At 39.6% G+C, this 13,170-nt stretch overlaps 1 long non-coding RNA gene across 1 annotated transcript; it reads left to right on the top strand.

Annotated features, from left to right (window-relative positions):
• Positions 1-363: 363 nt before the first annotated feature.
• Positions 364-12,969, top strand: LOC116665060. The gene is made up of 3 exons (XR_004321647.1): positions 364-431; positions 2,907-2,908; positions 12,940-12,969. It is a non-coding gene; the product is annotated as an uncharacterized LOC116665060 (long non-coding RNA).
• Positions 12,970-13,170: the final 201 nt, after the last annotated feature.

The raw sequence follows: 13,170 nt of genomic DNA, 5'->3' as shown, positions 1-13,170 counted from the left end.
CTGAATTGAAGCCCTGTTTTATATTAAATTCTGAGTTTTTTTTTAATTATGTTTCAAATATGTAGCATTATAATTTGATACCTGTATACACTTCAAAGGATCACTACCAGAAGTCTAGTTACCATCCGTCACCATACAGTTGCCCCCTTTCACCCATTTTGCCCACCCTACTAATCTGATGTCTATATCTGTGAGTTTGCTTTTGTTTTGTTATTTTATTTTATTTTTTAGATTCTACATATGAGTGAAATCACATGATATTGGTCTTTCACCTTCTAACTTATTTCAGTTAGCAGGATACCTTCAAGGTCCATCCATGTTGTTGCAAATGGTATGATTCCACTCTTTTTTATGGCTGAGTAGTATTCCACATCTTCTTTATCCATTCATCCATTGATGGACACTTAGTTTCCATATCTCAGCTATTGTAAGTAATGGGTGCACATATTTATTCTAATTAGTGTTTTTGTGTTCTTCAGAAAATACCCAAAAGTCAAAGAGCTGGGTCATATGGTAGTTTTATTCTTAATTCTTTGAGGAATCTCTATACTGTTTCCCATTGACTATGCACCAATTTACTGTACCATCAACAGTGCATAAGTGTTTCCTTTTCTCCGTATCCTCTCCAACATTTGTTATTTCTTGTCTTTTCAGTAATAACTGTTCTAACAGGTGTGAGGTGATATCTGATTGTGGCTTTGATTTGCATTTCCATGATGATTAGTGATGTTGAACATTTCAATCTGTTTTATTTTGATTCTGTTTCAATGATCTATCTATACTGTAATTTTTCTACACTATTTTCATCAGGTGGTAAGTACATTTGAAATGCACACACATCAAACTGTAATAATTTAAATAAATCAAATTGTATAGGTTGGGATGATTAAAATGTGTCATCCCTGTAAAATACAACCTGAGCATGTCTCTTCTCTGCCCAAAACCCTTCAAGGGCTCCCATCTCACTCAGACTACAAGCCAGAGTTGTACTTGGCCGAGGGACCTGGTGCGGTTCATCCTGGCTTTCTCTCTCAACCCATCTCTGATTACTTCCTCTCTTCCTCCACACCAACCACGTGGGCCTGCTTGCTGTATTTAAACACCCGAATCCTCTCCCACTTCAAGGACTTTGCACATGACTTGCCTCCTTTCTTCCTTTGGTCACAGCTTTAATTGCCACCTGTCAGTGAGGCCTTCTGGCCACGCTGTTTGAAAGAAGAAGCTTTTATGCAACTCTTCAGCACTCTCTAGCTCCTTTCCCTGCTTAATTTTTTTTCCACAGCACTCATCAACATCACTTATGGTATATTGTCTGCCCCTCTTCACTAGACTAGTCTGGGACTTGTGTCTGTTTTGTTCACTGCTGTCTCCCCAAGGCCTAGAACAGTGCTTGATATATACTAGGTCTTCAATAAATGTTTTTTGAGCAAGTGAATGAATAAATAAATGAATCTTTTCAGCATTCAGTGGTCTTCTCCAGGAGATGATATAGTTTAACATTTGAGTTTTCTTTCAAGTCCTTTGTCTACAGGTAATTTACATAAAATATATAATTCCTATTTTTCTATTGTAAAGGAAATGTTTATCCAATCTGTTTTAATTGGATATTGTTTGCACATAGAAAGGCTGTTGATTTTTTTAAGTCTTAATTTTGTAACTAGCTCCTTAATACATACCATTCTTTCTAATCATTTTTCAGTTCATTCTCTTGAGCTTTCTAGGTATTAATTGTATATTATGCAAATAGTGACAGTTTTTGCATCTGCATTCCAATTATTATACCTGATTTATATGTGTTCCTTAATTGCCTTGTCTGCTATTTACAGAACAATGTTCATTATAGTAGTTACAGGGGGCATCCATGTCTTGATTCTTAAGAATACTTCCAGTGTTTTATCCTGAACATGGTGGTGGCTTTTCACTGTATGTATTTACACATATACGTATGCAAATGCCCACATAAATGCACAGAATGTAAATACACGGAATGTCACAGGAGTAGCCATTGAGTTCTGCCGGTGCTCTTTTTATAAAAATTAGCAATGGATGTTGAATTGTATTAAATTATGTTTTGATATATTTGAACTAAATACGCTTTTACCTTTTGATCTATTTATATGATGAATTAAATGATTCATTCTTGCAAAAACTCTACCAGATTTTGCTGCGTTTTTCTTTCAAGGTACTACTGAATTTTATTCGCTCATGTTTTAAGATTCTTGAATTCATATTTATATATGAAATTGATCTATGGAGTATACTTTCCCTACCATTTGTTGGGTCTTTGATTTCAAATATGTCCGATAGTTACTGATTTCTAAAACTGTTCTAACCTCATTTTTTTCTTCATTCTTTCATTGATAAAAAGCCTTTTTCTTGGTTACTAATTTTCAGTGATGCCAGTTGGGTTCCTGATATTTCTGATTTATTTAGTTTTTCTCTAATTGCTTTATTTTGATCCTGAATTCATTTCCTGAGCTTTGAAATTGTATTCTATTTTAATGTTTTGTCCTTGATGCCTTTCTTTTTAAAAATTTTTTGTTCTGTTGAAGTTCTAGAAAGAAAAACTTTCTTTCTAGCTTTGCAGGGAATTTTCCTCCACTTCCTGGCTGACCTCATCTTACAGAATGCAAGCATTGTCTGTCTGAAGCCTGCGCTTCCTGTACTCCGTACATATTGCAGCGGAATTCTCACATAGTTACCGTCAGTGGTTTGTGGAGCTGATTCATGAGTGTCAAATCTTTACATCTCTTCCCAACGGCACATTCAGTGATGTCACTTTGGCAGGTTGAACTGGCTATGGTGGGAGTATTTACCCTGCGGCAATTGGCAGATGCTACAAATTGCATTATTTCCCCTGTGTTGTTAAATCACTTACCAGCACAATCCTAGTTACCATGATATAGATGTTGATACCATGTAACCAGTCACCATAATATTTCTTTTCGTCTCATTATGTTATGAGCAAGTCTATAACTTCTATTAGATCTTTGTTCTGATAACGTGCAGATGAGTTTTCCTGGACATTCTGCCACCTTTCCTTAGCTTTGTCCTTAGGGCTTCAGTTTGGAGTCAGGATAGTGTGTGTTACCATGAACTTGGCTTCTTTCCCCCAAGAGCTTGGAGAGAGTAGAGAAGGCAGCACTTTTCTACCTGTGCCTGAGGGGCCTAATGTTTGCTCTGCCTTTAGCAGTTTGGTGAAGCAGTGTGAGCTGGGTTCACTTCACCGGGCCCAGGGCATCCCTCCATCCTGCTGGGTTACCTTCAGGTACAGAAATCCCTTCTCCCACACCCATTCAGGATGGCTCCTCAGTAGGTGACAGAGTCCACTCCCAGTGTTCCCCTCCCCTGCTATACCCACAGCCCTCGGGCAGCTGTCCCCTTCGCCTCCCAGCAGACTGAGGGCAGAATGAGTGAAACCCATGATCATGGGCCCCAACTTATAGTTTAGAAGTTGAAGAAGCAGTTCCTTAACGTAGCTGCTGTTTGCCTTTTTCACCGGGGCGCCTCAGCCCCTCAGAACTCACTCTCTGAGGTTTTGTTTATTTTCTCTTTTGTCTTCCTTTCAGCTAAGTACCTGTTCCTGTTGGAGGCTGACAACTCAAGGTGACTCCCGTTCTGCAGGGAGGAGTCTTGTCCAGCTTTTTGCTTTTTGATCCCAGGTGAGTCCTTGGAGTGTCGAAGGGGGATCTCCTAATTTGCAGACTTGTCTTTGTTTCTCCCCATCTCCTGCCCAAGTACCTCCCACATTCCCTCTTGTCTAAGTCTCCCTCAGTTGGGAAACATTCATGGAGTTTCATTCTGGATTTTTCCACTTCTTTTCCCCAGACTGATTCTGAGGGTCATGATTAAGAGACACACCAATTTTCAAATTGATTATCTGTCTTTCTCTTTCATAACTTTGCAAAGATTATCGTCTAAGGTTGTACCTTTTTTTTCTGTAAGATTGTGTGTGTGTGTGTGTGTGTGTATGTGTTTGATGCTGTAAACACACTATGACCTCATTTTGTTAGATTTGAGAAAATAGATACTATATGATCTTTTTCTTCTTTACCATATTTCCCCAAGTCTCCTCTTTCTGGCTTCATTTTTTTTTTATTATCCTGGTCAAAGAAAAATAAGATTTACTATTAATAACATTACTGGGTGTGTAATATAGAGATGAATGAGAATTTTCTTACCATTCTGCATTTAGTCAAGTAGGGCTGATTCAAGTGAAAGAAGAAATGAGGCTTCCAGTTAAATGCATTCTCACTGGTTTTAATTCACAAAAGCCTTCTGAATGACTATGAAATTCAGGTTGGGTTGGAATTTTTCCATGGGGAGCACAACAGTTCATTGACTGTACATGATATAGGATTAGGAATTGCATTTAGTTCCTTTAGACAACATGAAAAGCTACCATGCTAGTAACTACTATCCTACCTTGAAATGCACCTATTTAGATAAAATGATCTTTATCTGTCAAAAGTACAATTATGTATTTACAAGATGCAACAATTCTCCCCGTTCAAATTCTCCTGAGCAAGTTTCCAAGTTCTGCAAGGAACAGAAAACCTAAAGATGCCAGTTCCTGTTGCTCTCAAGGCAGCCAAGTCCTGTAGACATTGCCCTAAACAATCTTTGGTACCTGGTGAAATTCGGCAGATCAGACTAATTCTGCAACAACAGAAATATTGTATCTTTCCTCGAACTTTCTATCTTATACTGGAAGAGAAAACAATCATAAGCAGAGGGATTGGAAATTAGTCCAGCAATGCTGAGAAGTTTGATTAACATGTGTTGGGACCTACTTTGGGTCAAGTTCTACATAGCTTGTCTCATTTAGTTATCATGACAACTTTGAGATGTAGGTGACAAGTATGGGGATGGAGGCTCAGAGAAGTGGTGGAACTTACTGCAGACCACAGGACTGATAACGGGTGGAGGCAGACTTTCGGTCTAAGTCTGAACCCTTTCGGTTGTTCTGTAATGCTTCCCCAAGTAGTCAAGAGCATTCCATCCTTGGAAACCACAATTACTCTCGAGTGAATTCCTTAGTACCTGTCTGTGTGGCCACAGAGAGTCAGACCTAAGGCCATGGTAGTTGGTGGGACTTGTTCTTTAGACGCTGTCTGGAGGCTACCAGCAGGCTAAAAAGCAGTCGAGAATAGTTCATTTTAATGACAAGGGGCAAGGACAACTGACCTTATAACCCCATTTTCATAAACTCATTGAATCTTTACAAAAGCAGCCAAAAACTAACCAAGACAGAAATGCTGTATGTCTCGTCAACGTCTGAAGCATACATGCTTCCCCGCCAAGCAGGTAAGGGCGTGCAAGTTCACACTAGAGTCATGTATGTCTACTTAGGTCCAGTAGCAGCCTTAAGAAGTGGGTGTAAGAAGGAAAGAAACATAGTAAAGAAAAGCCGTCGTTGTACTGTTTTGCCTACATACTACTCCTCTCCATTTGATATGGCTGATTTTGCTCATAAAATTTACTGCTTTGAGTAAAATGAATGATTCAAATGTTCATCAAACTTCAGGTAATTTTGATCCATTGGTACAAAAAAAAAAAGTTGTGTCCAGAACAAACACATGTGCACACACCATATACTTGGAAAAAAGAACACGGGTGGAAAATGAAGGCTTCACGCATTCTTCAGGATCACCTTTTACATGTAAAAATACAGGACAGTGGTCCTTTAATTGTTTGGAGAGTGGATTTTTATCTTCCCTCCTCTCTGACAAAGGATAATGCTCAGTATGTGACAAGGAGAAACAGAAACATCAGTGCTCTCTCTGAGAGTGGGTTGCCACTAAAAGTTGGCTTCCCATAACTTGATTAGAGAAACATGGAGGAAAAGCCAGATGTCAAGCCTCGAATACTTAATGGAGAATCCCACTGCTCCCTCCAGTCAGAGAGCAAGATTGAGCCAGATGTAAAGCCTGTGGGAGAGAGCCAGGGGGTCAAGGCACAGGGAGGTCTGGCCCAGAGAGCCTGGAGGATGATGACAGGATGGAGGAAATATCTGCACAGAACAGATACACCCTAAAGCAGTCATCATACGTTCAGCATCTCTACTTGGGATGACCTCTTATTAAAACACTCAGGCTCTCCCGGGAAACTCGTTGCTTTGTTCTAGACCAAAGTCTAAACTATTACTTGAGGGTCACTGAGAATACGTTATATGGGCGTTGTCTGTTCCAGTGTTTTCATAATATTCTCCCATTCAAGGTTGGCCAGGATAAAATCTAGACAGAAAGGTAATGACCACACAGAGAAAAGAACAAGTTAGCTATTACCTTGCTCGCTTGTTGGATGTAAACAGCAGTATCAGTTATTTCTGGCCACAAAACATGCCTTCTGATGTAAATTTCCTAAGTGTGTTTTCCCCACAATGTCAGTTTCTGAAAAATTCACTTCTCCAAATTCATCTGTATAGATTTACAAGGATTTGGAGTGTTACAATTAGATGTAAAATTTTGAAAAACAGTAAAATAGTAAAACAATGAAAACATTATAACTCCTGACAACTGGAACTTAATCAGCACAGGATATTTATTTGTGATGAGTGCTAAGTATAAAAGAATAAAGTTCAAACTCATTTGTAGTGGGTTTAAGAATGTCATTAAGTGCAGGCATGTTCTCTCATTTCCTTTTGGTGAGAGGGAGAAAGCTGTTTTTCTTTAGATATGATGAAATTATAACCACTTGTCTTGACCCAGTTGCAATCTCACGGGCCAAGCACTGATCAGAAAGAGCATTTTTGGTGCCCAATATGCCTGAATCTGCTGAATTCTAAAGACACTGTTGACACAACATTGTAAACTGACTATTCTTCAATAAAAATATATTTTAAAAATGAAAAATAAAGACACTGTTACAAGGTAAGATTCATGTATAATGAGGACATGGTGAGATTTCAAGAACACTGAATTCTGACAGTCCACTAGCCTCAATGAAGGGGCATTAGCCTGAGGAAAATCCAACTCTTGCCAGTGAAAACATAAATCTCTTTGGTGATTGATGGTTTGAGATCCTTGGATGATCCTTAGTATGCACAAAGAAAAAATTTTTTAAATAATAATAATTAGGGAATCAGCTATTTCAGGAGCTATTTGAAGAACCTTCATTTGAAGTTATTACTATTATAATTCAAGATGCCAAATGCAAAAAAACAAACAAACCAAATTCAACATCGTGGGATAAGGTTCAGATACCATGTAGTTGTTCTAAATGTTAGAAGAGACTGGCTTATCTGTAGATGAAGAAATCATGAGGACTGTATAGCTTTTCTTGTTTTGTTTTGTTTTGTTTTTCTTTTAAAAATTTACTGAGCTCCTGTCACTATAGCTTTGGCTTGTGGGAGGGAAAGCCAATGTGATCCTTATTCTGCCTCAAAATGCTTTTTGGATGACTTCCTAACTCTCTCTTTATTTCTATACATTTGGCATTAATTGTGCTTAAGGTTTTGGATGAGGCAGGCACCCAGAAGGGACATTAAGCTATATCACTCAATAAAGCATTCTGTTTGGCCTGATACGTGGCCCTCTGGATCACGGTGGGGTCACTGTTGGAAGATCAAGGTCCGTCTGCCCTGGGACAGCAGTAGCCGGGGGAGAGCCAAGATGGAGACCTTCATGTACCGGGCCACATGGGCAAACTTGGAATTCTCCTGACTGGGGAAAAATAGCTCAAACTTTAAAATTGGCCTGAGGAACAGCAGTTCCCCAATGGATTCTTCGAAGTGCTTTCCACCTTTAATTTAGATATTTCAAGGGAAATTTAATCCATATGTTTTGGATTCATTTGGACTTAACTCATAAATATGCTTCATCAAGTACTGCCAAGCTCTATGTTCATAGAATCAAGTAGTTTCATGGGACAACAGTGCAGACGGAGGAAATTTGATATCCAGGGGTCCATCACCCAAACAAGGAAAGGAAACCCTCTGGTTCAAACCACTATCTATAAATAATCTTGGAGCAGTAATTTAGCCTCCAACACTGTCATGGTAAAATAAACCACTTATGACGGTACGGGGCACATACAAGTACACACACAATATGCATATGTCCTTTCCCAGAGAAGTATCACAAAACGGGGTCTTCCTTGACATCAATTCTGGAAAAGTTAACGACTCTCAGAAGGAAATTGAGGATTCTAGCTGTTTTAGCAGCTTTTAAAGTCCTAGCAGACTCTTTTTCTCACCGTCTCTCACTTCCTTGTTGTCTCTTTTGCTTTCTGTCTCTGTCTCTGTCATTACACGAGACCGCTACCTGGACTCTGCCAGGCCACAGGCTGAGAACCCTTTTACCTCCTGTGTATCTCTATTTGGTCAGATCATTTCAACCAACTTTACTTTCTTAGTTTGAACTGTAAAACATTTTTCCCAATATAAAATATTGTATTATTGAATATGCTTTTTTTTTTCCGAACTAAGTCTCCCTTTCTCGGAGATGGTTTTATGCCTTCCTGGGGCGCTGTGCCCTACAGGTCAAGCATATCTGTGTGTTCACTGCTTAGAATAATGCAGAGGAGAGTGGCTCAATGTGAACAGTATTACAGCGCCTCCCCATTCATTTTTTTTTTCTTAAATGTTAAAATGTGACAGATTCAAGATGACCAGCTACTATATACTTTTAAACAGACACTGTATTTCAGGGCAATATGTGATTTTAATATTCTCTGTCTCATAACATCTGTGTTTAGGGTTTTCAAAAATAAAGCAAGGGAATTCATGGCCCATTTCCAAACCAGCTCAAATCTCTTGTGCCAAAGGCACCTGATGCCTCAAGGGCTCTTAGGGCATCTAATAACCAAATACATTTCAGGTATTAGAGGAGCCTTTGGCCTGGTTGTTATCTTCGTGGTCTCATGATGTAGAAAGTGAGAGGGGAGAGGGTTGTGCAGGGTGACGTGTCAGATGGGATCCGCAGATTCATGCACCCTGAATTCTCAGTTTTCAGTAGTGCCACGGCGGACAAAGCCCAGCGGTGCAGAGTTAAGTTGGCCTGGGTTACTTTTATCATAAGGGTACACTCCCTTAGCACTTCTGAGTCAAGAGAGTGCACTAACGGTTATGGTGTCCGTTGGTTGGAAAGTCTAATGACATAGATGAATAATAATCAGATGGGGCAACTGGATACTCATGCAAAATATTGTGTAACTATTTTTTAAAATGCATAGCATCTTAGGCCAGTTGTCCAAAGACTTTTGACTTGTACAAAAGAACAACGCTGCATTTTTTCCCCCTTCACAAGAAAGGACTGTACATCTGTTTACAAGATGGAGCAAGACAAGTAGGTTCAAAACAACATAGAATCCGCTCAGATTGCTCTTTTCTGCAGCTGGAGTTTGTGTCAGATGAAACTCACCTTCCTCTCCTGTTAGACAGTTGGAAACCCCAGTGGTGAATCTCCGCAGGGTCAACACAAAAACTACCCTTGGCTTACAACCCTAAATTCATCCTGCTGGGTGTGGTGATTTGTTGAGATCTAATAAGCTTTCAAGAAAAGGAAAACAAAGACAAAAGATGAAAGGGAGAAGGGAACCTGAGTAAGTAAAAATGTTTACTGGTTTCCTAGCTGGTGAGAGCCACCAAATCCCTTTCCTGGTTTCAGTGCAAGACAAACAGATCCACAAGGAAAGAATTGGACTTCTTAGCAGCGGACTGAGGCAGTCTTAGCCTGAGCAGCCAAGCCCTGCTCAGAACCTTGGCAAACTTACCTGGGTTACTTCACCAGCCCCAGCTACCTCCTTCTCCACCCACAGCCTCCAGGCACTAAACTGCTTCTGAGCAGCTGACCTCAGCCTTACCCTGAGCCACACAAAGCAGCATTCTCCCCATCGCCATTTCACTGGCAAGCCTTTCACAGTATGTCAGTGCCATCACAGCTGGCAATCACACTTTTCAAAAAAGATTTTATTTAGTTTTTTAATGGAGGTAGTGGGGATTGAACCCAGGACCTCGTGCCTGCTAAGCATATGCTCTACCACTGAGCCATCATTACCCTCCTGTTGGCCACCACACTCTTATGTCTTTCAAAGGGTAGTTTCAGCTTCTAAATCTTAATTTCTAATTTTTGCAACACTTCTGTGAGTAGGAAGTTCCAATGTATTTACCTCTAATGGAATTTTTCACGTGTTAAAGGTGACTAGAAGTGGTTTCCATTCAGCCTTGGGTGGGTTTCCCTTTGTAAGCCTCAGAAATACTCCAAATGTATAACGATTGAGTTGGGTGGAGGCCCTTTGCGGAGGGTGTCCCTGGAGAGAGACTCTTGTTAATGCCAAGTACCACTCTAAACTGCGAGGCACGACGTTTAGTGTCGGTGCTAGCTCCCTTTGGGGCTTACTGAAGAAAACGGTGGAGGTGGGGAAGCAGTGACAGAAGGAAAATGGTCTGGGGAGCTTTTTGGCTCAGAAAAAAACAGGAGAGCTGCAACCTACTATCTTAGCAAGGAAAATCAGCACCTTGAATCAGGAAGCACAATGGGAAAGATTTCATAAAAACTGGGAACCGTGTAACTTCTTTTGGTTTTGTGCCCCTTGTACTTGTATTAGGGTCAGCAATTGAATCCTTGTCCAGCAGGAGACCCCAGCACCAAGCAGGGGGAAGCCAGGGAGTCTGTGCCCTACCCCACAGCCTTGTGGTCAGCACACCAAGGGTCTATTCAAAGAGCACAACTCCTAAGACGGATGCCAAGTTAGCCCTGAGCCAGAGAAGTAATTCAGGCTAAAAGCAGACTGAGCTGTGGCGTTCTAGGACCCTAGTTGTATACATGACTGGTGGAGGAGGGCTGCCGTCCCACGGAAGGGAGGTAAAAGCCCAGCGGGCTGGGGGAAGTGAAGAAACAACATGGTCAGAAGAAAACCAATTATTTCAGCTTTTCAGTCCTGGGAGGTTCCCAGCTATTAAAGGTATAGAGCAGACACTTCATGTGTTACGTCCATCTGGAATCCATCCTTGCTCTTTCAGTAATAGCACCTTAATTTTCCCTGTGGAAACCCTCCCCTACTCTCAGTCCACCCCACTCTCAGTCTCCATGTGGACTAGTACCCTAAGCCTCAGTCAGTCAGCGTTACTCAGCCACCGTGATTGGTACAGGCTTGAGCATGTGAAAGATTTGGGGTCAAAGAGACCATTGCTTAAGACTGTGTCAGAGCCGTTGGCAAAGTAAAGCTCTGTTCCCCTTGGGCTCGTATCTGTGAGGATGAAAATCTGAAGTTTCAGGGACTAGGCAAGGCCAGACTGAACCCTCATGACACCCTTTGGGTTCCTGAGTCAACTCTGCTCCTAGACTTTCCAGTTAGGTCATCAGATAGAGTTCCTTTTCTGTCTCAGCTGGGTGCAGTTTGGTTCTCCATCACTGGCACCTAGAGTTCCTGACGAATACAGAATAGCATCAAGCATCAAGTTTTTTTTAAAAAGAAGGGACTCATACAAGAGCATAAAATTAAAAAATGAGCAAGCAGATTAATTTAACTAGAGTGAGAGTCCATATAAGAGAGTAATGAGAAAACCATATGATCATCTCAATAGATGTTGAAAATGTACTGGACGGATTCCAACACCATATGTGATTTTTTTTTTTTTAAAACAAAGGACTTAAGTAGAAATGGATGGCTGCTTCCTTATCATAATCAGGAACATCTATTTTAAACATCATACTTAGTGATCAAACAGTAAAGGCATTCTAATTAAAGTTAGCACAAAACTAAGGTAGGTAGGCAGGTAGATAGATAGACCAACAATTTATAGGTTTGATATTTGCACAAATTCCTGAAGCAATGATCTGTCTTCTTTTGTTCTTGGAACTTGACCAAATCATTTTAAAGTTCATGGAAGAAAAAGCAGATGAGAACAGCTAAGACTTACTCTAAAAGATATTAAAATATATTTTAGTACAACAACAGTACAAATGGTATATTACTGGTATAAAAATTGACCAATGGATCAATGGGATTGTTCAATAAATGTGGTTTCTGAAATTGATTTGGCAGGAAATGAAGTTAATTTTTATTTATTAAATATTTAGCTGACCTTGGAGTGGGTACAAACTTTCTAAAATTAGAAGAAACAGAAAAGACGAAAATATGCAAGAAGATATTATGCAGGAAATGATTGGTAAGTTACTTGTGCTGTGCACAGCACATCCTAGGAAAACATAAACATCAAACTGGGAAAAGAATTACAACAAGTATCTGAAGCTTAATATTCTTCAAATGTAAGCTTTTTTATTTCCAATTTGATTAAAAAATAACTTATTTTTATAAAGAACTCTAACTAAAGGAGATGGTTTGCTCATTCTCAGGGCAAGAAGTAAATTGCAAATGGTCAACACAGGAAACAGGAATTCTGCAGTCTGCTAATGGGAAAGAAAACCATTTCAATCTTCCTGGAAAGCAATTAAGTCATAAGTGTCAAGAACCTTAAAGAGTTCAGACTTTTTGTGCCACTAATTCTGGTCTAGGATGCATCCTAAGGATACAATCAGAGGTCTAAACACATCAGTGAGAACAAGAAAATGGGACTCAACTGAATAAATACATTGTATTACACACATTTTTATTTTTAAAAATTCATGAGAATATTTTCTAACAGTTTTTGAAAATTATATAATTTTGAACATTATAAAGACATTTTATTTATTAAATGTAGGTAATATCATTATAGGTTAGTTTTATGACTTATGAAATTTTTTTCAGATTCCAAAGATAAGTGAAATCATATGGTATTTGTCTTTCTCTCTCTGATTTATTCACTTAGCATAATGCCCTCAAGCTCCAACCATGTTGTCACAAACGACAAGATTTCATTCTTTTTTATGACTGAGTAATTTTCCGTTGTGTGTGTGTATGTGTATGTGTGTGTGTATGTATATACACATCTTCTTTACCCATTCATCTATTGATGGGCACTTAGGTTGTTTCCATATCTTGATTATTGAAAAGAATGCTGCAGTAAACATAAGGGTACACATACTTTTCCTAATTAGTGTTTTTGTTTTCTTTGGATAAAAACTCAGGAGTGGAGTTATTGGATCTCATGGTAGTTCTAGTTTTAATTTTTTGAGGAATCACCCCACTGTGTTCCACAGTGGCTGCCCCAGTTTATGTTCCCATCAGCAGTGCATGAGAGTTCCCTTTTCTCCACACGCTTGCCAACACTGGATCCTCTGACTT

This window comes from Camelus ferus, chromosome 7 (genome assembly GCF_009834535.1).
Source record: "Camelus ferus isolate YT-003-E chromosome 7, BCGSAC_Cfer_1.0, whole genome shotgun sequence".
NCBI lineage: Eukaryota > Metazoa > Chordata > Mammalia > Artiodactyla > Camelidae > Camelus > Camelus ferus.
This window is presented reverse-complemented; position numbering and strand designations above follow the sequence as displayed.